The sequence below is a fragment of the Ambystoma mexicanum genome, chromosome 6p, assembly GCF_040938575.1.
Source record: "Ambystoma mexicanum isolate Mex_15411 chromosome 6p, UKY_AmexF1_1, whole genome shotgun sequence".
In the NCBI taxonomy this organism is placed as follows: Eukaryota; Metazoa; Chordata; class Amphibia; order Caudata; family Ambystomatidae; genus Ambystoma; species Ambystoma mexicanum.
Window position 1 is genome coordinate 631,526,369 of NC_090935.1, and position 20,796 is coordinate 631,547,164.

General features: G+C 46.1%; 1 long non-coding RNA gene across 1 annotated transcript in view; it reads left to right on the plus strand.

The window, feature by feature from the left end:
• The first annotated feature begins 2,071 nt into the window (after window positions 1-2,071).
• Window positions 2,072-20,796, plus strand: part of LOC138511669 (uncharacterized) — a 313,807-nt gene continuing 295,082 nt past the window's right edge. Inside the window, exon 1 of the long non-coding RNA XR_011280656.1 lies at window positions 2,072-2,235. This is a non-coding gene — a long non-coding RNA (uncharacterized lncRNA). The remainder of the gene's footprint in view (window positions 2,236-20,796) is intronic.

The window sequence follows — 20,796 nt, forward strand, 5'->3', positions numbered from 1 at the left end:
CATTAGAAGATCTAGATCTAGGGTGGTAATAAGGTCGTGGATGTCTAGTGCATGCGCATTGATGGAGCGGGCGTTGATGAGGGCACATTTGAGGTGCGGTTCAGGGGTGACATTGATGGTCGAGGGTGGCATATCCGAACCGGTGGGAGGCATGTTTTCTGGGGTCATAGACACTGATAAAGTGGCATTTGCATCATTAGGTAGCAAGGCAGTGGTAGAAGAATTGCAAATAGCGGTAATTTCATTCAAACCAGTGGGGGGCATGTTTTCTGGGGTCATAGACACAGATAAAGTGGCATTTGCATCATTAGGTAGCAAGGCAGTGGTAGAAGAATTGCAGATAGCGGTAATTTCATTCAAACCAGTGGGGGGCATGTTTTCTGGGGTCATAGACACAGATAAAGTGGCATTTGCATCATTAGGTAGCAAGGCAGTGGTAGAAGAATTGCAGATAGCGGTAATTTCATTCAAACCAGTGGGGGGCATGTTTTCTGGGGTCATAGACACAGATAAAGTGGCATTTGCATCATTAGGTAGCAAGGCAGTGGTAGAAGAATTGCAGATAGCGGTAATTTCATTCAAACCAGTGGGGGGCATGTTTTCTGGGGTCATAGACACAGATAAAGTGGCATTTGCATCATTAGGTAGCAAGGCAGTGGTAGAAGAATTGCAAATAGCGGTAATTTCATTCAAACCAGTGGGGGGCATGTTTTCTGGGGTCATAGACACAGATAAAGTGGCATTTGCATCATTAGGTAGCAAGGCAGTGGTAGAAGAATTGCAGATAGCGGTAATTTCATTCAAACCAGTGGGGGGCATGTTTTCTGGGGTCATAGACACAGATAAAGTGGCATTTGCATCATTAGGTAGCAAGGCAGTGGTAGAAGAATTGCAGATAGCGGTAATTTCATTCAAACCAGTGGGGGGCATGTTTTCTGGGGTCATAGACACAGATAAAGTGGCATTTGCATCATTAGGTAGCAAGGCAGTGGTAGAAGAATTGCAAATAGCGGTAATTTCATTCAAACCAGTGGGGGGCATGTTTTCTGGGGTCATAGACACAGATAAAGTGGCATTTGCATCATTAGGTAGCAAGGCAGTGGTAGAAGAATTGCAGATAGCGGTAATTTCATTCAAACCAGTGGGGGGCATGTTTTCTGGGGTCATAGACACAGATAAAGTGGCATTTGCATCATTAGGTAGCAAGGCAGTGGTAGAAGAATTGCAGATAGCGGTAATTTCATTCAAACCAGTGGGGGGCATGTTTTCTGGGGTCATAGACACAGATAAAGTGGCATTTGCATCATTAGGTAGCAAGGCAGTGGTAGAAGAATTGCAGATAGCGGTAATTTCATTCAAACCAGTGGGGGGCATGTTTTCTGGGGTCATAGACACAGATAAAGTGGCATTTGCATCATTAGGTAGCAAGGCAGTGGTAGAAGAATTGCAAATAGCGGTAATTTCATTCAAACCAGTGGGGGGCATGTTTTCTGGGGTCATAGACACAGATAAAGTGGCATTTACTACAGTGATGGTACAGTGTAAACACACATTTACATACCATTCTACAAGGCATGTAACATTCCCAGCATGTACCATAGAGATAACGTTTGTGTGAGGTTGATTGGTGACAGCATTTAATGGGCAGGTTGCATGAATGATAAAGATCATGCACCCTGGGAAAGTTCCAGCAGGGATCCGATATTGCCAATTAAGCCACATTTGATTTAAATATATCCCGCATTAAAAAAAACATGAAACCCCCCCCAAAAAAGCCAAACGCAGCTGCCTGATCAAGTTGCTGCAGCAAATAACAGAATTTTTCAATCGCGTGCAAAATGCATAGAAACAGAGCTGCAGGATGCACTCAGCTGATAAGCTGGCTGGAAACTGAAAAGGAGCATCTGGTGAAGGAAGGCCTTATGTTGCTTTCCTTAGCACATAGATAAAGTCCATATGATACCCGAGAGTATTGTGTGTTTGTTTAAAAGTTTGCCGACACTTTTTTGAAATGCCTTAAGGCGTCATGACGTGGGGACGTTTTTTTTTCACGTATGACGCACTGTGATGATGTAGCTGATGAAGACAATCATGGAGGAAGGAGGACTCCATGCCGTGCACCGGCAGGTATATTTAGCTGCTGGTGGCTTTGTTTGTTCTTTCGGTTTTGGAATTCTGCAGCATCTGGATCTTCGTCTTCGTTGTCGTCCTCGTGGCTGTTTCCTCTTTGTCCTGGTAAGTATACAAGCTCCCAAACAGAAGCCACAATGCATGGCATATGGCCGGCATGCCATGGTCCTCGAGGACAGTGTACGTGTGTTTGTTCTGTCGAACCTGATGTTTTTAACCACTCGTCTCCCATACAAGGGGGATCAAAATGTACTTTGTTTACAGGCTGAAGGTATACTGCTGAAATCTTCAATGCATTATCAGCTTTCCTTACTGTTCTGGAACGTGTTGCCATTTGTTAATCCAGTCACCATGTGTGCCTTCTAGTTTACAAGCTTCACTCCCCTGATGATCCCGTTCTCTCCAAAGTAGGCTAATCCAGTTGCTCCTCCTCAGAGGCGTTCTTCTTTCTTTTCCTGTTTCCTGCAGTTTCGCGTTGCAAGTACTCGCTTCCCAGCTCTGGTTTAGACGCGTGTTCGCTGCCTTCTCTCCACTTCCCGAGGCCTTCAAAACAACAAATGAGCTCAATAAGATACACAGTGCTCAGAATGCTATTATTCAACTTATAGCCGCAACCCGCTAGACGTATTGAAACGTGGTAAAAACTAGCAAAACCAGCTAGAAAATGTACTTTCCTCGCGTTTTGGTAAATGCTAATTCTGTTGCGTTTCCTGTTTGTGCAGTGTCCGTGCGTTTGTTCAGTCGAACCTGATGTTTTTATCGTCTCCTATACAAGGGGGATCAAAAAGTACTTTGTTTACAGGCTGAAGGTATACTGCTGAAATCTTCAATGCATTATCTGCTTTCCTGACTGTTCTGGAACGTGTATTTGCCATCTGTTAATCCAGTCACCATGTGTCCCTTCTAGTTTACAGGCTTCACTCCCCTGATGATCCCGTTCTCTCCAAAGTAGGCTAATCCAGTTGCTCCTCCTCAGAGGCGTTCTTCTTTTCTTTTACTCTTCCCTGCAGTTTCGCGTTGCAAGTGCTCGCTTCCCAGCTCTGGTTTGGACGCGTGTTCGCTGCCTTAATTACCACACCACTGCAACCATTTGCCTGCAGAACATTTCACTGCATTTTAAAAGAGGGTAGTGGGTCGTGGGTCATGGGGCATAGACATAGGTAGTATGAGGCATGGAGGAAATGTGTGGTAGGAGCATGGGGGAGACCGTTCTGGAGCGGTTTCATTTTAAAATAAAGACATAGGAACCCTGCATTTTGCAGTAAAAGCAATGCCCTGTGCGAGCACGTGCTGCTTTTAACGTATGTGTGTGGATGATGTGCGTGTGTTGTGTAGGGGGATTTTCTTTTAATGTATGTGTGTGGATGATATGCGTGCGTTGCGTAGGGGGATTTTCTTTTAATGTATGTGTGTGGATGATATGCGTGCGTTGTGTAGGGGGCTTTTCTTTTAATGTATTTGTGTGGATGATGTGCGTGTGTTGTGTAGGGGGATTTTCTTTTAATGTATGTGTGTGGATGATGTGCGTGCGTTGTGTAGGGGGCTTTTCTTTTAATGTATTTGTGTGGATGATGTGCGTGTGTTGTGTAGGGGGATTTTCTTTTAATGTATGTGTGTGGATGTGCGTGCGTTGTGTAGGGGGCTTTTCTTTTAATGTATGTGTGGGGATGATGTGCGTGTGTTGTTAGGGGGCTTTTCTTTTTATGTATGTGGATGGTGTGCGCATGTTGTGTAGGGGCCTTTGCTTTTAATGTGTGTGGATGGTGACTGCATGCATGTGGATGGTGTGCGCATGTTGTGCAGGGGCCTTTGCTTTTAATGTGCTTTTAATGTGTGTGGATGGTGACTGTATGCATGTGGATGGTGGGCGCATGTTGTGTAGGGGCCTTTGCTTTTAATGTGTGTGGATGGTGTGGTGTTTGTGTTGCCTAGGTGTTTCAAGATTGGCGTGTGTATTCTTTTTTGGGGGTGGGGGGGGCGCCAAATTTTGTTTCGCCCAGGGCGCTGCGGGTGCTAAGGCCGGCCCTGTCTGTGTGCACTGTCGCACAGGGCAGATCTGCCGGGCCCACGAGGGTGGGGGCTGGGCTGCTCGGAGCAGACTGCTCCAAGCAGCACAGCCCCCACCTTCGCGGGCCCGGCTATGGTGCCTGCATGAAGAACTCGTAGTGATAGTGCAGGACAGCCTTCCTTAAGAAGGCCTGTTATGGTGTCCTGCTGGATCACGAGATATGGCTTCACATCTGGTGCCGGATCTCGGATCCGGCGAGAGCCGGCCCAATGACCAGCACTGCTTATAATTCCCCTGAGAGCGCAACGAGGCTTGTCTGGGAAAGTGCATGATCTTGTGGGTGAAGGATTCCGTGAATCCTAGGGGGAAACATGTCAGCAACAGTGCCATTTGGGAGCGAATACTGGACTGTCCAGTGGCCCCCAGAGTGCATGGGTGTAATTTTGATATATTAACCTCCTGGGTCATCACTTCCCATTGTATATGTTAATGAGTCCCACACTTTTTAGTTTGGGCTATTAGGTGGCGCTTTAGCACCAACTAAACTAAACACCAACACCAACTAAACTATTGCATTAGAGCACAGATAGGGAGAAGTGGCATATGAGGAGGGACACACAGCCTGTAGGTGTTTGGTTATTTGCCCACCCATTGGCTACGCATGGCCATGCTAAACCCTATGGTCATTCCCACCCAGTTCCTGCCCCTCCCAGCCCAAAACACCACCCCATGGGAACTCTCTTGCGTTCACTTTGATCAAGCCTTACCATCAAACTTTGCAGTCAAGGTGCCTGCCAGTGTTTTTTCAAAGCAGTCTTCTGGGAGTTAATGACTTAATTGGATTTGCAAACCCTCCTTAACCAGGTCTGCCTTCAGCCACCTGATTTATTAGCACTGTGCGTGTCCTTCACTGAACTCCTTTTATAAACAAACATTGGCAAAGCCAACACTTTGGGCTTTTGTGTAAGGATTAGGCCTCTGCCAGGTATTGCTATTAGATGCCCAGCCACTCGCACCATTTTGCACATGTTACTATCAATGGTCAGTTAATACCACTACGGAAGAGACTGCAAGTGCCTTACTACACAAAAGGCAAAACTGTTGGCATTGCCAATGCATGTTTTACAACTCGTGCTACACCCCCTTTGTCAACCCTGCTCTCACGCTCCTGCTCCATACATGCACAGATCCTCTTGTCTGTGTCCTGCTCGAATCCTCAGGACCCTACTTTTTTTGGACCCTGCTTTCCTAGCCCTACTCTGACACTCCTCCTCTCTTGTCTCTGACCTGCATGGACTCTCCTGTGCTGCTTGGACCCTGCTTCCCAGCCCAGGGCCTGCTCATATGCCATGGCGTGACAGGAGGGTGGTAATAAGCCATGATTTCTCTCACGTTGCTGCTGGCGATAATCTCAACTCATCCCGGGGGCTGGGGCCCCTGCCCCCCCACCCCCCTCAGAGCTTTCCGGGGCGGGGACAGATTAAAGGCAGGCCTGGGAGAGCGATCCAGGAATGTGTTTACAATGCGGAAACCAAACACTGGGATTGGCTACCTGTTCATGTTCATGCAATTATGTTGCTGGAATAGAGCAGAGTTTTAATTGCCGCTCCTAGCATGCACAGGTCTCTCGCTCAACCCTACATGCTGTCACACTCCTTCCTAGAACCCCATCTGGCCATGCCTCTCATTCTTAACCTTTCACACACACATCACTGTTACACTTTCTCTCCACCCCACCGTGTGGCCTAATACTTCTTGATGCTTTCTTTCCACATGCCACTTTGCGTCCATAGTTTCTCCTTCCATTATGTGCTGCTCTTCTGGTCGAAGGTCTCCCTTCTTGAAAGTACTCCAAATCTATTTTAGAGGTGAGCTTACTCTCTGTTCTCACACCTGTGTGCTGGCCTTACTTGCTGTGGTTAAACTCAGGAACACTGTTCGCCGAGCGTAGGTGTTTTTCGGTTGGTAGCTGCCATGTGGTGTTGGGCAAGACTATGAGGATTTTGTCTCATTGTATGTGATTTGTCAAGAATACCGCTTGAATGTGTGTTCTGTTCTCTTACACAAACCAAACATCGGCATGTAGGTTGTGAGGTCATGGAATTATGTGGGGATATGTGGTCTTTAGATTGCAGGTGTTACTTCATATACCATTCATAGGCCATTTTCAGCTACAGTAGACAAAGTAAAGTGCAGAATCTTATTAAGTGGACACCAGTAATTCTTACAGTTGAATCTGAATATTCAGTGTTTGAGAAGGTGTATGCAGAAGGGTGAGTTTTTAGCATGGTTATTTAGCGGCAGCACCTTTGATACCTGCGCTGTCCTGACTAAATGAGTCCCATATGGTGCCTCCAGGGGTGATGTGTTCCCTCCAGTGAGAAATAGCTCACTAGCACAGATGGGCTGAATGTAAGATCTGGCTTCCTAACCCAGATGGGCTAAATGCAGGATCTGGCGCACTAACAGAGATGGGCTAAATGCAGGATCTGGCTCACTAACAGAGATGGGCTAAATGCAGGATCTGGCTCACTAACAGAGATGGGCTAAATGCAGGATCTGGCTCACTAACAGAGATGGGCTAAATGCAGGATAGTGTAAAAAATGGCAAGAACGTATTTGTAAAGTTAATGATGTTGGTTCCAATGCAAGTCATGTTGCAATGAGGACACAGCGGGTCATTCAGGTGCTGCATATTAGGATACTAGCTTCAATCACAAATGGGGACACTTCAGGCAGGAACATGTCCATAGTAAGGGGACCATAAATTAATGATCCTGTACAGAATAGTTTCACAAAAATACTTTGAGCACACTAAATGTATTTATTTTTCGTCTTTTAGGTAATAATTCAAACCATGGCCCTCTTTAATGTGCTTTTCTTTGATTGCGACAACTCTCTCTGTATTCGAAAGGATGGGGAATTTGAGCCATTGGCAATTCCTGGTGAAGTGATTTGTAAATGGCTGGTAGAGGGTCTTGATGAAAGTGGAAAAGAAATACGTGAAGAAAGGGATTTCAAAGCGGTAGTGCTTTTCCAATCGGTAGGTAAGCAAAGTATATATGTTTTTCCATCTGTTTCCCTCCATTTGATGTTTCGGGAGGAGGGTACATCTAACGTCCCTACAGTGAGCGATCCCCTTTTTTTCTAACATACAGATGAGTGCTTGCTACCAAAATTTGCAATGCCAGAAGAGGCCTAAAAAAGACTCCACCTTTTGAAATGCAGGATCAATGATTGTTTGTTTGTATTTTTGTAAACCTATTTATTCTTATGGAGCTATGCCGTTAAACTGAATTTGTTGAATAAAAAAAGTTGTACACTTTCTGAGCCTATGTTTGATTGAAGATATCTTATAGCCAGAGCAATACAATATTAAAATATCAACAATTTATAGCTGTAGAATTTTACTATCACAATATGAACTCGGTAATAATTAGCTGCTCTTAGGGTTATTGGGTGTAGTGACTGGCGGAAGTCTGTCATGCTGGTAGACCTTTAACAGATGCTGTTTAGGTAGCTGGAAGTGTGTATTTTGGTGTAGTGCTTTGGAACTGTGGGACTTTTATGGGGTGTGAGGCCATGTTGTCTAGAGGTGAGAATTGAAATGGGGGAGTTGGTTTGTGATATGGGGGTTGTAGTTGTGTGCACTAAATCGGCGAACTTGGTTAACGGGTGCTCTAGCAAAGATGAAAAGTGACAGCTGCAAGATTTTCTTTTTCCAGTACACTATCCAGAAGTCTAACTAGAGTCATTGTAAAGTAATGCCACCAATGTTACTCAAAAGGGATACATCCTGTGGTAATCCAACCCCTTTTCCTAAATCTTTTGGAACCATCTTGAAATCATTTAAACTCATCCTGGAGTGGTCTGCAATAATCATTTACAATTTAAAACCCATCCTAATGTTGTTATGAAGTCATCCTGGAGTTGTCATGGGGTCATCCTAGAGTAATCCAAACTCATCCTGAAGTTGTCGTGGAGTCATCCTGGAGTTGTCGTAGAGTCATCCTAGAGTAATCCAAACTCATCCTGAAGTTGTCTTGGAGTTGTCGTGGAGTCATCCTAGAGTAATCCAAACTCATCCTGAAGTTGTCGTGGAGTCATCCTGAAGTTGTCGTGGAGTCATCCTGAAGTTGTCATGGAGTCATCCTAGAGTAATCCGAAGCCATCCTGGAGTAATCCAACTCATCCTGAAGTTGTCATGGAGTCATCCTAGAGTAATCCCCACTCATCCTGAAGTTGTCATGGAGTCATCCTGGAGTAATCCAAGATCATCACTGGAAGTAATCCAAACTCATCCTGGAGTAGTTTCTGTGATAACTCTAGAGTCATCATCTCATTAAATATTTTGGCCTGTGTGAATACTTTGGATGATCTTCCTGAACTATCCATGGATGACTCTAGAATGGAGTCATCGGATGACTCCAGAATGATTCCAGGATGATCTTCCTTTTTGACTGGGGCTATGCACACGGCCTGCTTATGTGAACCCGCAAGCCATTCCCCCAACTAGGTACAATCAGTTTGGGTGAATAACTCTTCATGATCCACCATTTAGAATCATATTGTTTCATACATGTAAGGCTCTCATAACTGGGACTAATGTTTGGCAGAGGGAGTCCCAAAATCCCCTTTGTTTTTTTACATAATTTAAGTAACTTTGGGTCGCACCGTAAATTACTAGGGGAATCCAGACATGGACCCCTTGCTAACTATTCTTAGTGAGGCACAGCTCCACCCTACTGATGAGGTCCAACCAGACCGAAACATGTGTTTGGGGTTACTAGTGATACTCTTGTTCAGAGGAGTATTGCCTAGCATTTCGGTGCTGGACTGCCCCAGGGCAGGAGAAAGACTGATATGTTTTGGATATTTCTCATCTGTGAAAGATAGTGAGCTAAAGAATCTGGGTAAGGCTCTTGTAACCGGGACTAATGTTAGAGGGAGTCCCATGACCTCCCTTGTTTTTTGCATAGATTAAGCAACTTAGGGTCTCACCTTAAGTTACTAGGGAATCCAGATGTGTACTCCTCTCTCACTATTCTTAGAGAGGCACATCTCCACCCTACTGATGAGGTCCAACCAGACCGAAACACTTGTCTGGGGTTGCTGTTGGTACTGTTCTTCAGAGGAGAATTGCCTAGCATTTCGGTGCTGGACTGTCCCGGGAAGGACCAAGACTGATATGTTTTGGATATTTCTACTCTGTGAAAGACAGTGAACTAAAGAATCTGGGTAAGGCTCTCGTAACCGGAACTCATTTCTCAAGAGACAACTTTTCCAAGGATTCTCAGCGAAGTCAGAAATGCTTTTATCAATGAATAGGACAATCCGGTTCATACCCAGCTACAGCAGCCTACTTTGCACTCTCAATATTGCCCATTGTCAATTGCAAAGAATGCTGTCCAATGGTTCCCCTGCACAGAAAATGCCAAGTGGTACAATCACTATAAAAATACATAAAAAACAAAAAACTGAAGCTATCAGGGCACCCAGCACTTCAGTCAATATTAAATAGTAATGTACCTGTTAGGGTAACTTCTGGGGTCGGCAGAGCTGTACCATGGGTCTGATGACCTCCAGCTCACAGAAGGCCCTAACTCCTTCCAGGTCCGAAAGAAGTCGAGGTCCACACAAAGAGCAAGGAGTACTGCTGTTTATTAGATCAAACAGACAGGGATAACATGCATGAAATACGATCGGGTCAAGGCACATCTCATCTGTTTTGGGCTTGTAGGCCCCTTTTGAGCAGTTGTGACATCACGATCTGCATCCCTTACCAGAACCCATCCCCAAAACCTAACGCCACTCTGGGTTGGTTCCCAGGGTGGTCGGACCAGTATAGAGACATATAGAGTGTCTGGTTATTGATGGCCGCTGGGTCAGGTGGTGAGCTTGGGTCATCCCTAAAAATTGTTACCTACGAAATGTCACATTAGGAATCTTGATGATTGCCTGAGGAGTCCAGCCGCCAGCCCCTGTCCCCCAGTGTCCTGATTGGTCAGGCCGCGGGCCCCCAAGCATGGGATCGCCGTTGTTCCCAGCCCGCGAGACAACTGCCATCATACAATGTGTATCAGGGTTATGTGTTAATAACCCCTCAAAAATATCACTATACAAAAATATTGCCATACATTTGCGGCGATATTAAGGCATGGAACCTGTGGGTGACACCCCCACAACCCCTGCATTCTTTTTAAAGGAGCAGGGGACACCGCCGAAACCCCCGCTCCCAGAAACTCCAAAAATTAACCCCCCAAAAATATTGCCTATGGGTGTTCCAAACGACCATATACGGCAATATTTTTGGTGGGGATAATATGTAGTGATACTGTGTATCAGTGAGGTGTGACTATGTGACAGTGTGTAACAATAGAGGGCTTTACTACTGCCATGACAGTGGTCCAGTCCCAGCACATGCTGTAGATGAATTGTTGCAATATTGTTGCAAGGCTTAGTCTTAGACGTGAGTTGGCTGCATCTTCCCAGCTTCCAGACCTTGGCATCATGTCAGCTCAGCTGGATCACGTGTGTAGAGACCTCTGGAGAGACCGAATTACTTTGATTTCATTTGTATTTTACCCTGGGGGTATTGTCTTCTGTGGCTGTGCCCACCAGGGTTCGGTCGATGAAGAATGTCACTTGCAACATTGCAACCTTGATGATGGCAGCCTCGGCCAGGGCGATTCTGCTCGCTCAGCATCTTGAGGCTTGAGGTGTGCTGGAGTGGTCTGCAGCAGCCTACTTTGGTTCATCTGCGTTTCCAATATAGTTGTCTATAGGTTAAAGCATGCCACGGATGGGCGGATCCCTCTTGTGCTCTGGTCCATTCCTAGGGTTAGTAGCATGGAGTGTCTGCAAGCATTTACACAAGCTCTTCTGGCGTCTTGCGTTTCTGTGGTGCGGTAGCAAGCCTATATGAAAAACAATAAACGTGCAGACAGCATGTGTGTGTCACTGTCATCTAACTCATAGAACGTATCATATATTCTTCATGTAGGTTGCTGTGTGAGTGTCCTGAGTGTGCACGCTGCATGTGAGCTTCCTGTCTAACTCAGCTATGTCGTCATGGTGTCTCTAATGACTTGCAGCATGGTTTGTGGAGTGCTTAATCGAGTTGATCCATTCAGTCTGTTCCAGCTCGATCTTGGTTATTGGTGCTTAGGTCGGCTAAAACCCATGCCATCGTGGGGTTGAGTGGTCAGATGTCTGAGTGCTGTGCATGATGCGGGCAGTGGGGCCAGGTGCGATTTCACACAATCAGCTATTATTATGTCGGGAGTGCTTCTTATGGTTAGGGGCTCCTTCTAGAGGAAAGGGACATTTCGATTTTCCTTCTTCAGTCCCCCCTCTGGTCAACTTGTCGACCAAAAAATGATTGCTTCTCTTGCTGTCTCTCAGGCGCCATACCTTTGTTATCCCCACGAGGTGTCCGTGGTGGTTCCCATGATCTTCAAATGACCAATACATATATACGCATCCTCCGCCAGGCTCGCAATAGACCCATTTCCCAACATAAATCTTGGAGTTTCTTGGATTCTCTAGCTTCATCGATGGAGGGTACAGGTCTGATTCCATGAGCTGTTGTCGTAGTCTCTCTCTTTCCATGCGTATTATGTCTCTATGTTGGTCGTCCTCCGCAGGTAATATCAATTTCATCCCAACAATTTCTTCTGCAGTTGTCTTAGATTTTGCCATGCACGCTTTTATTCCAAGTAGTGATGCCAATCCCAAAACTAGAATGCTGTTGTTTTTTCAGAGTTGAAGGCCATCGAGTTGGCTCTCATCCAAGACTGGATGAGACTGGATGGTATCATATATGGTGCTAGTAGCCTGCGTATCATGGGAGTGGATGCCAGAGATTTTTAAGACAACCTGGGTATCATCTGCGTAGTTGGTATACAGGACACCCAGGTCATCAAGAATCCTCAGCAATGGCAAGATGTATATGTTAAAGAGAGTGGGTGATAGACAAGAGCCGTGTAGGTCCCCACACACAACCAGTGCTGGTGACAAGGTAACGTCATCTATGGCAACTCTGGTGGTACAGAATACAAATCCTGCTAGTATTTTGAGGACAACTGACAGCCAGAACGGCATCCACAATCATAGGTATGAGAACCAGCTTCCATCCTTCTTAGTACTTCTTGATTCTTCTCCTATCTTAGCGTGCATCTTTACCAGCTGCAGTACTGCTTCTGATAACATCCCGTTATCTTCATCGTTTGCTGGTTTGAACGTGCAGCAGGAACTTCCTACCTTTGCGCATACCCCTCCTTCCGTAGCTGTGAACAGGTCCAAGACATACCTGTTCTGCAAATCCACTAAACATATAGCTTGGAGTTCTTCTTTTGTCACATTGAATTCATTCACAGTTGAGTTTATCATCATCATAAACTCCCACCATGTGATCTGGAGCAACTTTGCGTTGGCATACGTCTGGAACCTTGGGTGTATTATCGCTGAGAAGAACATGGCAGTCCTGCTAAACAGTTGATGTGCGGGTGGTACGTTGTCGAGCGCCGTTTCTGATTTGCCCCATAGATAATTCCCCTGTCACTTTACTCTCTGCATTGTAGTAGCTTTGGTGGTGTCAGGAACCAGTGGTGGTGGTGATGGAGCGGGTGATATCGATCTCTTCCTTTGTCTGTTGTTCTCATCCATCTTCAGGAAGTCGTCTAGCTGGCCATGTTTCTGGGGTTCCACTAGCGAGGTTGACGTGAGCCAAGAAGCAAATTCCTCCCCAGTTAGGTGGTAGCTTGTGATATGCTTTCGACCCAAAAGCCCAGTAATGGTCATCAGTACTGCTTTGCCTGTTCCCATGTTTTCTATCTTCTCTATTCTCTGGCATTCTTTGTTTGTCCCTATGTCGACATCCCTGTCATGCTGGTAACATAGAGTCGGTGTCGTGAGGGGGATGATTGCCAATAGTCCATCTTCCTTTTCCAGCCATGTCAGCAGACTTGCACTTTTGGCCCATTCTTTGAGATATTTATCATTCTCTTCCTGTACCTTGTGCACTGCAGCCTTCGTTAATGTGAGTGGCTGATTCCCACTACTCCGTCCACCCATCCTTCCTTGGTATACACCTTTCCAAACACCAACATCTGGGGGTGCTCCCAGCACCTCGGTTCTCCGCCTAACTCTCTGGCGCTCCATTTGCACGGCAGGTAATTCAGCGTCACCTCCTTTGTATCTCCTTTCTCTGGTCCATCAGTTATGTACCGTAGTGCTTGAGTATTTGTCCATTAGTTGTCAAACATAGGTAATGTCTTAATGAAGTTATCCTCGTATGGCTATGTTGCCTTTGATCCCCACTGGAGGATTGCTGTTTTTTGTTGGAACCTTGCTCGCGTTTGGAACAGGGTGAGGTACAGGAGGCATTGTGTCGTTGGTGCTGGTACTTCTGTGGCCACAAACGTTCTGGATGCGCTCATGGCATATGGTATTAAGGAACAGACATAGCAGCTGTCCCGTGCTGTGTCTTTTCCAATTTTTGATGTGTGTTTATACCACATGTTGTTTGTGATGTGTGCTGTACTGGTGAGATATATGTCAACCCCATTAATATCAGTACCAACACTACGCTTACCTCCCCTTACCTTTTTGCCAGTGCCATCTATACCACCTGGCACAGTGTTTCTTGCAGCATAGGTGGGAGGGATGTTAGTATAGGGCGTTGCAGAAACATGCAAAGCTGCATATGCCTGCCACACAATGGCAGCTACCAAGCCAGCGAATAGCATAATCCACATTGTTTTTAATATAGTTTTTATTACAGTAGTCATTACTTTTACTTACACCATGGTCCAGGGGTAGATGAGATGATATAGTTACCCGCCTGAAAATCACAGTAAACAGCGTTAATAGGTTAGTATTTCTAAGTACTTTAAGCCCGATTCACTAGGTAGTCATTCAATGCCCAGGCGAATAACTCCTTTCAGATCCTGCGTACTGATTTGTTTCTAAGGACAGATAGGCCGTGGAGGAGTTGAGGGTCTGATTGTGCTATATATTCAATAAACCTGTAGTAATATACACGTGGTGGTCTTGGTCTAAACTGAGTGGGTCTTCGTAGAGCGTGAATATATTGGTATGAGAGAGCTTCAGGGTGTTCAGTGGGAGGTAACATCTAAATACATTTTTCCAACCTACTTCTAACATTGTTTCATACACATTTTACTGAGATGCAGAACCCTGCATGTGTGGAACAAAAGAGAGAGAGCACACTAAGACAGTGTTAACACAGTGTGTTCCTAGTGATGAGTGTGTGCGGAGTTAGCCTATCTACATCATATTATCATACATTTTCTGGTACAAGGTTCTTATGTAATTCTGTATTGTTTAATCATTTAGTTTATTGGTTCAATTGGGGTGAATCAGGCACTTGTGAACATGGTGAGCGCCTAGCCATAGAATGTGGGAGATTCTCTTGTTCACTAACATTAGGATTATCTAAAGTTGATGTCACTAGCGGGACAGTAGTACTATCTTGTGTGGTCGTTGTAGCTGCAGCTTTGGCCCTGTTGGTGAGCTGAGGAGAAGTTGCGGCTTTGTAGGGCTTCATGTAATGGGTGTGGTTCCAGACGTTTTTATCCTGGAGTTTTATCGCTCTGTTTGTGACCGCCTCAACAGTATGTGGTCCTGTGAAACTAGGGGAATTCCATTCCCGGCAATAGTTCTGCAATAAGATGCGTTCACCTTCTTTGATGGGTGGTGCTTTTGCTGCGTCCTGGGGGGTCACTTGTTTCTTGTAGATCGTTCTCCGACTTCCCCTGTGTCCGTCAGATCTGTTGAGAGATAAAAGAGACACTGGTAACATAGTCATCCATCTCGCTTCCAAACAGTGCAGCGGTTCCCTCACAGTCAGAAATGGCTCTTGTAGGTGGGGTTAATGGGAGGTTAATTTGTCGACCGGTCACCACCTCATGGGACGTGAGGTGGTGGTCCGACCCTGGTTTATTCTACGGCTCAAAGAGAGCCAGCGGCAGGCAGTATAGCCAGTTCTTTTTAGTTATCTGTTGCGTTTTCGCTATTGTCTCCTTCAGGAGGCCATTGAGACATTCACAAGCGCTGTTGGCCTGCGGGTGGTACATGCTGGAACAATTCATTGGCAAAGTGGTGTCCATTGTCCGATTGTAGGACTTCACAGACACCCCACCGTGGGAACACCTCTCTGACCAGGAACTTGGCAGCCCTTAATGCATCGGCATCTGAGCATAGGCCTGCTTCTATCGACCTGGAAAAGGGATATACCATGATCATGTAGCAGTAGCCATTGCATACATTTATCATATCGACATAGTCGATGTGAAATTGTAGGAAAGGGTCTTTGGGTGTGCATATTACTCCTTTGATCACCTTAAGTGTGTGACCAGCGGTAAACTGCTGGCAAGTGAGACAATTGCTGATAAAATTTGAGACATGGGTATTGAATTCAGGACAGAACCATGATTCCTTAATGCGTGCTCCAATTACCTCCTTCCCTGTGTGTGCAGGATAGTGTAGTTGTGTTAATGTCATTTCTAATAAAGCAAGAGGCATAACTACTTTACCCATATTATTTTGTCTCCATAGCACATCTGTGGGGGACATTGAGCACCCTCTGTTCATCAATAGTTCCTTTTTGGTAATTGGGACTGCTGCTTGTAGCTCCATTATCTGTGCCTGTGGCAAGTGGCTAAACCCCTCTTTCATTAGCATCTGTCTCACCCCTCCTCTCTCTTTTTGTTTTTCTTGGAGGTACCATAACGCCTCAAAATATGAGGCATATTTCACATAGAAGTCTTCTGCTTCATTTCCTTTTGATATTGGGTCTTCTCCATTAGTGTGTGCTTGGCACTTCACCAATGCAAGTTCTACTGGATATGTTACAACCTCAATTAGTTCTCCTAGGAGGAGGGCGTGGTGTACTGGCGTACCATCTGCCCATCTAAACCCTCTTCTCAACCATCTTGCTAGACCTGAATGTACTGTGGATGCCACGTAGGCACTACTATCTGAATAGATAGTGACCCGTTTTCCTTCACTCTCTCTAAGGGATAGTATTAGGGCCACTAGTTCTGCTGCTTGGGCCAAATATTGAGGAGGCAGTTTGACATATTTTACTGCCTCACTAGTCCAGTCCTTTCTTGATCTTACCACTGCTGCCCCTGTTCTTCTCATCCCATCACCTTGGTCAATTGTTGATGACCCGTTAACATACAGTACATCTCCCCCCTCAAGTGCATCTTCCTCTACTTTACGTGTCTCTGGGTAGTATTCGATAGCTTTTGTACAATCATGGACATATTCTCCTTCTATCTGTTCTGCCAAAAATTGTGCTGGGTTAACATTCCTGCACCTTTCTATTTTTAGTTCAGGGCGTGAGAGGATGATTTCATACCCTGTTGCTCTTTGTGTTGTCAGTGTGATCTTTGGCTTGTGTAGGATTGCAAATAGGGCATGACCTAAAATCGTTTCATTACCACCCCATCAGAGTGTGAGAATATGAAGAACTCTTTCTTATAATCAGGGGCCCTAGGACCGGTGCTGTTGATATTGCTTCTTTCAATTAGTTAAATACATCTGTTATTTCCCGCGTCCACCTCAACTTTCTTTTCTTGACTCTATGCTTCCCTGAGGGCTGTGAGCAGGGGACCCATGTATGTACTATAGTCAAACACCCATACCCTGCAACAGTTGCATAGACCGAGGAACTGTTGTAATTCTCTTATTGACTGTGGCTGTGGTGTATTTAATATTGTTTGTGCCCTCTGTGGCGCTATGTGTCTGCCCTGGTGGGATATTAATTGTCTTATGTACAGAACCTCCGCCTGGAAGTGCTACAACTTTGCTTAGTCTACCTTGTATCCTTTCTCTGCCATTACAGTGAGCATTTTAACTGAGTCCTTCCTGCATTCGGCTTCTGTGGTGCTACAAATGAGGATGTCGTCTACATGTTGTAATATCGTACTCTCTGTTTCAATATTGCTTAGGTCCATCTGTATTACTCTGTTGAAAATAGACAGTGACACGCAATACCCTTGGGTCAATCTGGTGTGTTTCCACATGTGTTACGGTACATAAAACTTGTCAGGTCTTGTGAATCTGGGTGTAGCGGTATGGTGAAAAAGATTTTTTTGAGGTTGATCACAGTGAACCGTGTTGCCTCAACTAGAATGCTGCATAGTATCGTAGCTGGGTTAGCCACAAATGGGTTTTCAGCCTCTACACTGTTATTAAGGGGTACCATGATCCCCTGCTTGTGGACAAGGTACACCGCTGTGTTGCAAGGGGATTCTGATGGTACTAGGATGCCACGTTCGATGAGGGCGCTTATCGTTTCATAAATGCCCTCATCGACCTCTTTCAACAGTGGGTACTGTTTGACTCTGGGTAGTATTGCTCCTTTCTTTAGCTTTATTCCCCCCCTATGCTTTTTAGGCACCCTACATCATGGGGACTGGTTGTCCATAGTGACGTTGGTACCTTTGCTAAGTCCTCCTCACAGAATGGGGGTGTGCTGGCAGGGGTAATTCTATTGCCATCACCATTTTCTGGACCATTTCTCTGTATGTTAATCGTAACCAAAAATACACACTCATTCCCAACATCATCTCACTTGTGAGAAGAGTTCTTTATCAGATACTTGCATCAATCTGCACCCTTCTGCTAGTGCTATTACTGTCCTCCATGCCTTTCTTTCATCATCTAGGGTGTGTACGTCATTCCAATCCTTCAGTGCTACTATTCCTTCTATATCTATAGACACAAAGGTCCCCTCTTTCTCGTCTGTTGGCGTCTCTGGTCTAAAGAGGTACTCACCTGGTCTTCTCCACACACTTTCCTGCAATCCTTGGTAGCCACGCTAACGCCATGTCTGTGCCGTATTGAAATACCTCGGGATCTACAGGTTCCCCTCTCTGTACACTCTTGCTGCAGTATTCCTGGAGTATTTGCCTTGCAGTGAGCATGTGTATGCCTGGTGTTGAGCATATTATACCCTTGTCTGTGAATGAGATGTTCATATTCAACCTACTAATTATGTCGCGCCCAAAGATGTTTGCAGTACAGTAGGGGTTGTGAGAGGTCATGATCCTCGATAGATTAGGAGATGTTATCAGTGAATGCAACCACTTTTCGAGCCCCATAAAAACCTTATGTGTTCATGGCATCGCCTGACAAATTGTATTTCCCCTCCCATATACATGACCTAGTAACTCCCGTATCAACCAGAAAGGAAAAAGTCTTGTCACCTATCGCCACCTTTATACGAGGTTCCTCCCCAGGATTAGGTTTTATCGATAGGATGGGACACAGCAAGGTAGTCTGTGGGCTGTCTTATTGCGGGTACAGGGATTGTCTGTTGCCAGTGTAAGGGTTGTGTCCCATTATCGTCAACCCTCCCGTCCTTGTTATTGGCACCATCACTGTTGTATCCATTGGTGGTTGTGTGCTGCCCTGCAGTTGTGTCAACTGTTGCACTACTTGTGCGTGTTGTTGCAGCGGTTGCTGTTGTGGTTGTAACATTCATTGTGGTGTTTGTTGCTGTGTTTGTGGCTGCGGTATTCATTGCTGTTGTCCCATAGGCGGTTGTCCTGCCTGTTGATAGTACCCATTTTGGCCCCCCTGGCCCCCCTGGTAGTTTTGATGCTCTTGCTCACCCCACCCTTGCTGTGTGGCTCTGTATCTGCATGTGCATGAGATGTGGCCTACCAGTCTGCACATCCAGTGTTGGGGTGGTTCCCGTGCTTGCCATGGAAATCCTCCTCCTACTTCCCCTTGGCTCTGCAATCCCTGTTGTTGGTAGCCCCTGAACCCTCCTCCGGGATGGTGTGTTTGTGGCCCGAAGCCCTGCCCCTTATATATCCTCCCCTACCCTGGAAGTTTTGTTGGTAACCGCCCATGCCCATGTATCCCCACCCCATTTGTTGTTGGTACTGTTTTGTTGGCGGTTGTTGGGGTGGGTGTTGTGGGAGCTGTTGGGGTTGTGGTTGGGGTTGGGACACTGCTACCTGAGTTGGTGGAGCCGGGCTGGTAATTACTGCTCCCTTCCAAGGTGTATTTCGACAATTTCTTCTGTACTAGTTTAACTTTGTCTGCTTTTCTATCCTTCGCCTTCCGTTTCATCTTTTCTTGCCATAGCCTACAATGGTGCACTATCGTTAGTTGTAGTTCTGGCCACACCTTAGCCTCCATTCCTACTAATTTCTTCAGTTGCCTCTGCATCAGTTCCGGCAGACCTTGCATTAGGATATGGTAGAATATAGCTATTGTTTTGTCCCTTGGCTCTCGAGTTTCAAGTCGCCAGAGCTCTTGGATCTCTTGAATGTAGTTAACAGGGTGCTCATCGTCATGCATCTTGCGTGACGTGATTGCCCCTATATCGGAAGTGTCGGGGTACTGTATTCGTAGTGCTTGCCACACCCCGTGTCTGCAGTTCTCAAAAGGGGATCTGTCATGTGCTATGTTTTTTGTTATCACTCCTGGAAGCCCCGCTCTCTTCCAAATGCCATCTGCAGCATCACCCAATATTGATACCAGTAGCCCCTTCATGTCCCCCACTGCCAGCCTATGCCCCGCTGTCTGCGTCTCCATCTCATATATCCACTTCCCCGGTCCCCCGCTTAGTGATGGCGACCTATTCTTAATGTTTTCTCTCACCGCGTGCTTCTAGGGTATGTATTGTGGCCTGGTTCCCCCTCTTTCTAGTAGTGGCATCTGTGAGTACTCAGCCTGTTCCTCTGGTGACCTTTTATGCGGCCGTGTCTGTAAAGGTTTTCTCTCATCCTCCACCTCTACTCCCTTGTCTGTGATGTCTATATTATGTGCCTCACGTGGGGTGTCCCATGGTCCTGTGTGCCTGCCCCACTGACATGTGTGTCCCCTGTTGTGTGCTACCGCTGCTCCATCTCTTCTGCGCCCAGGTAGATCTCAGAGCCTATTTGTGTAGGGTGTGTGTGGTGCCTTTGTTGTTTCTGGGGTCTCAGTCGGTTTGCTAGCCTGCTGCCCTCCACTCCTTTCATCTTGTGTCCTATACTCCCATGACGTCCCCGTGCCTGTGCTTGTAATGGAAAGTTGGCTTAGCCCTCCCTTTCCTACATCATTGCTATCCTCATCTTCCTCACTACAGAACCCATCAGAGAATGTCAGTTTAGGCGGCACTGGGTAGTGCACCATTATGCTTTCAAGATCGATGTTTGTAAACTTGGCTGCATGGTGCCCCTGCTCTATTGCGTTCTGTGGTGCGCCCCCTGTCTGCTGTGTACCAGCCGTTCCCATGCCGTTTTCTGTGTGTCCCGTCGGTACCCGCCAGGGTTGCTGCTCTTCACATTCTGCCTCTTCCACCAGTGTTCTATCAATCTCTGCCATTATCTCTTCAATTACCTTCCGCAGCACTTCTTCATCTTCACCTCTCCAACAATATCCTCCGTCTCCAATATGCCATTTCTCTCTTGGCTTCAGCACGTTCCTTTTCTTGTGCTCTATGCCTCTTTGGTTCTGTACTCACTGTGCTCCTTCCTCCCAGCGTTGCCCTCTCTATTACCTCTCTCTGCTCTTTCTCCACTGCTTTATCATGCTCCATTGTCTCCTGCTCTGCCTTGTCCTGCCGTTCTAGCTCTAGCTGTGCATCCCGTTCCCGCTCCTTTTGTTCTGGTGTTTCACTATGGCTT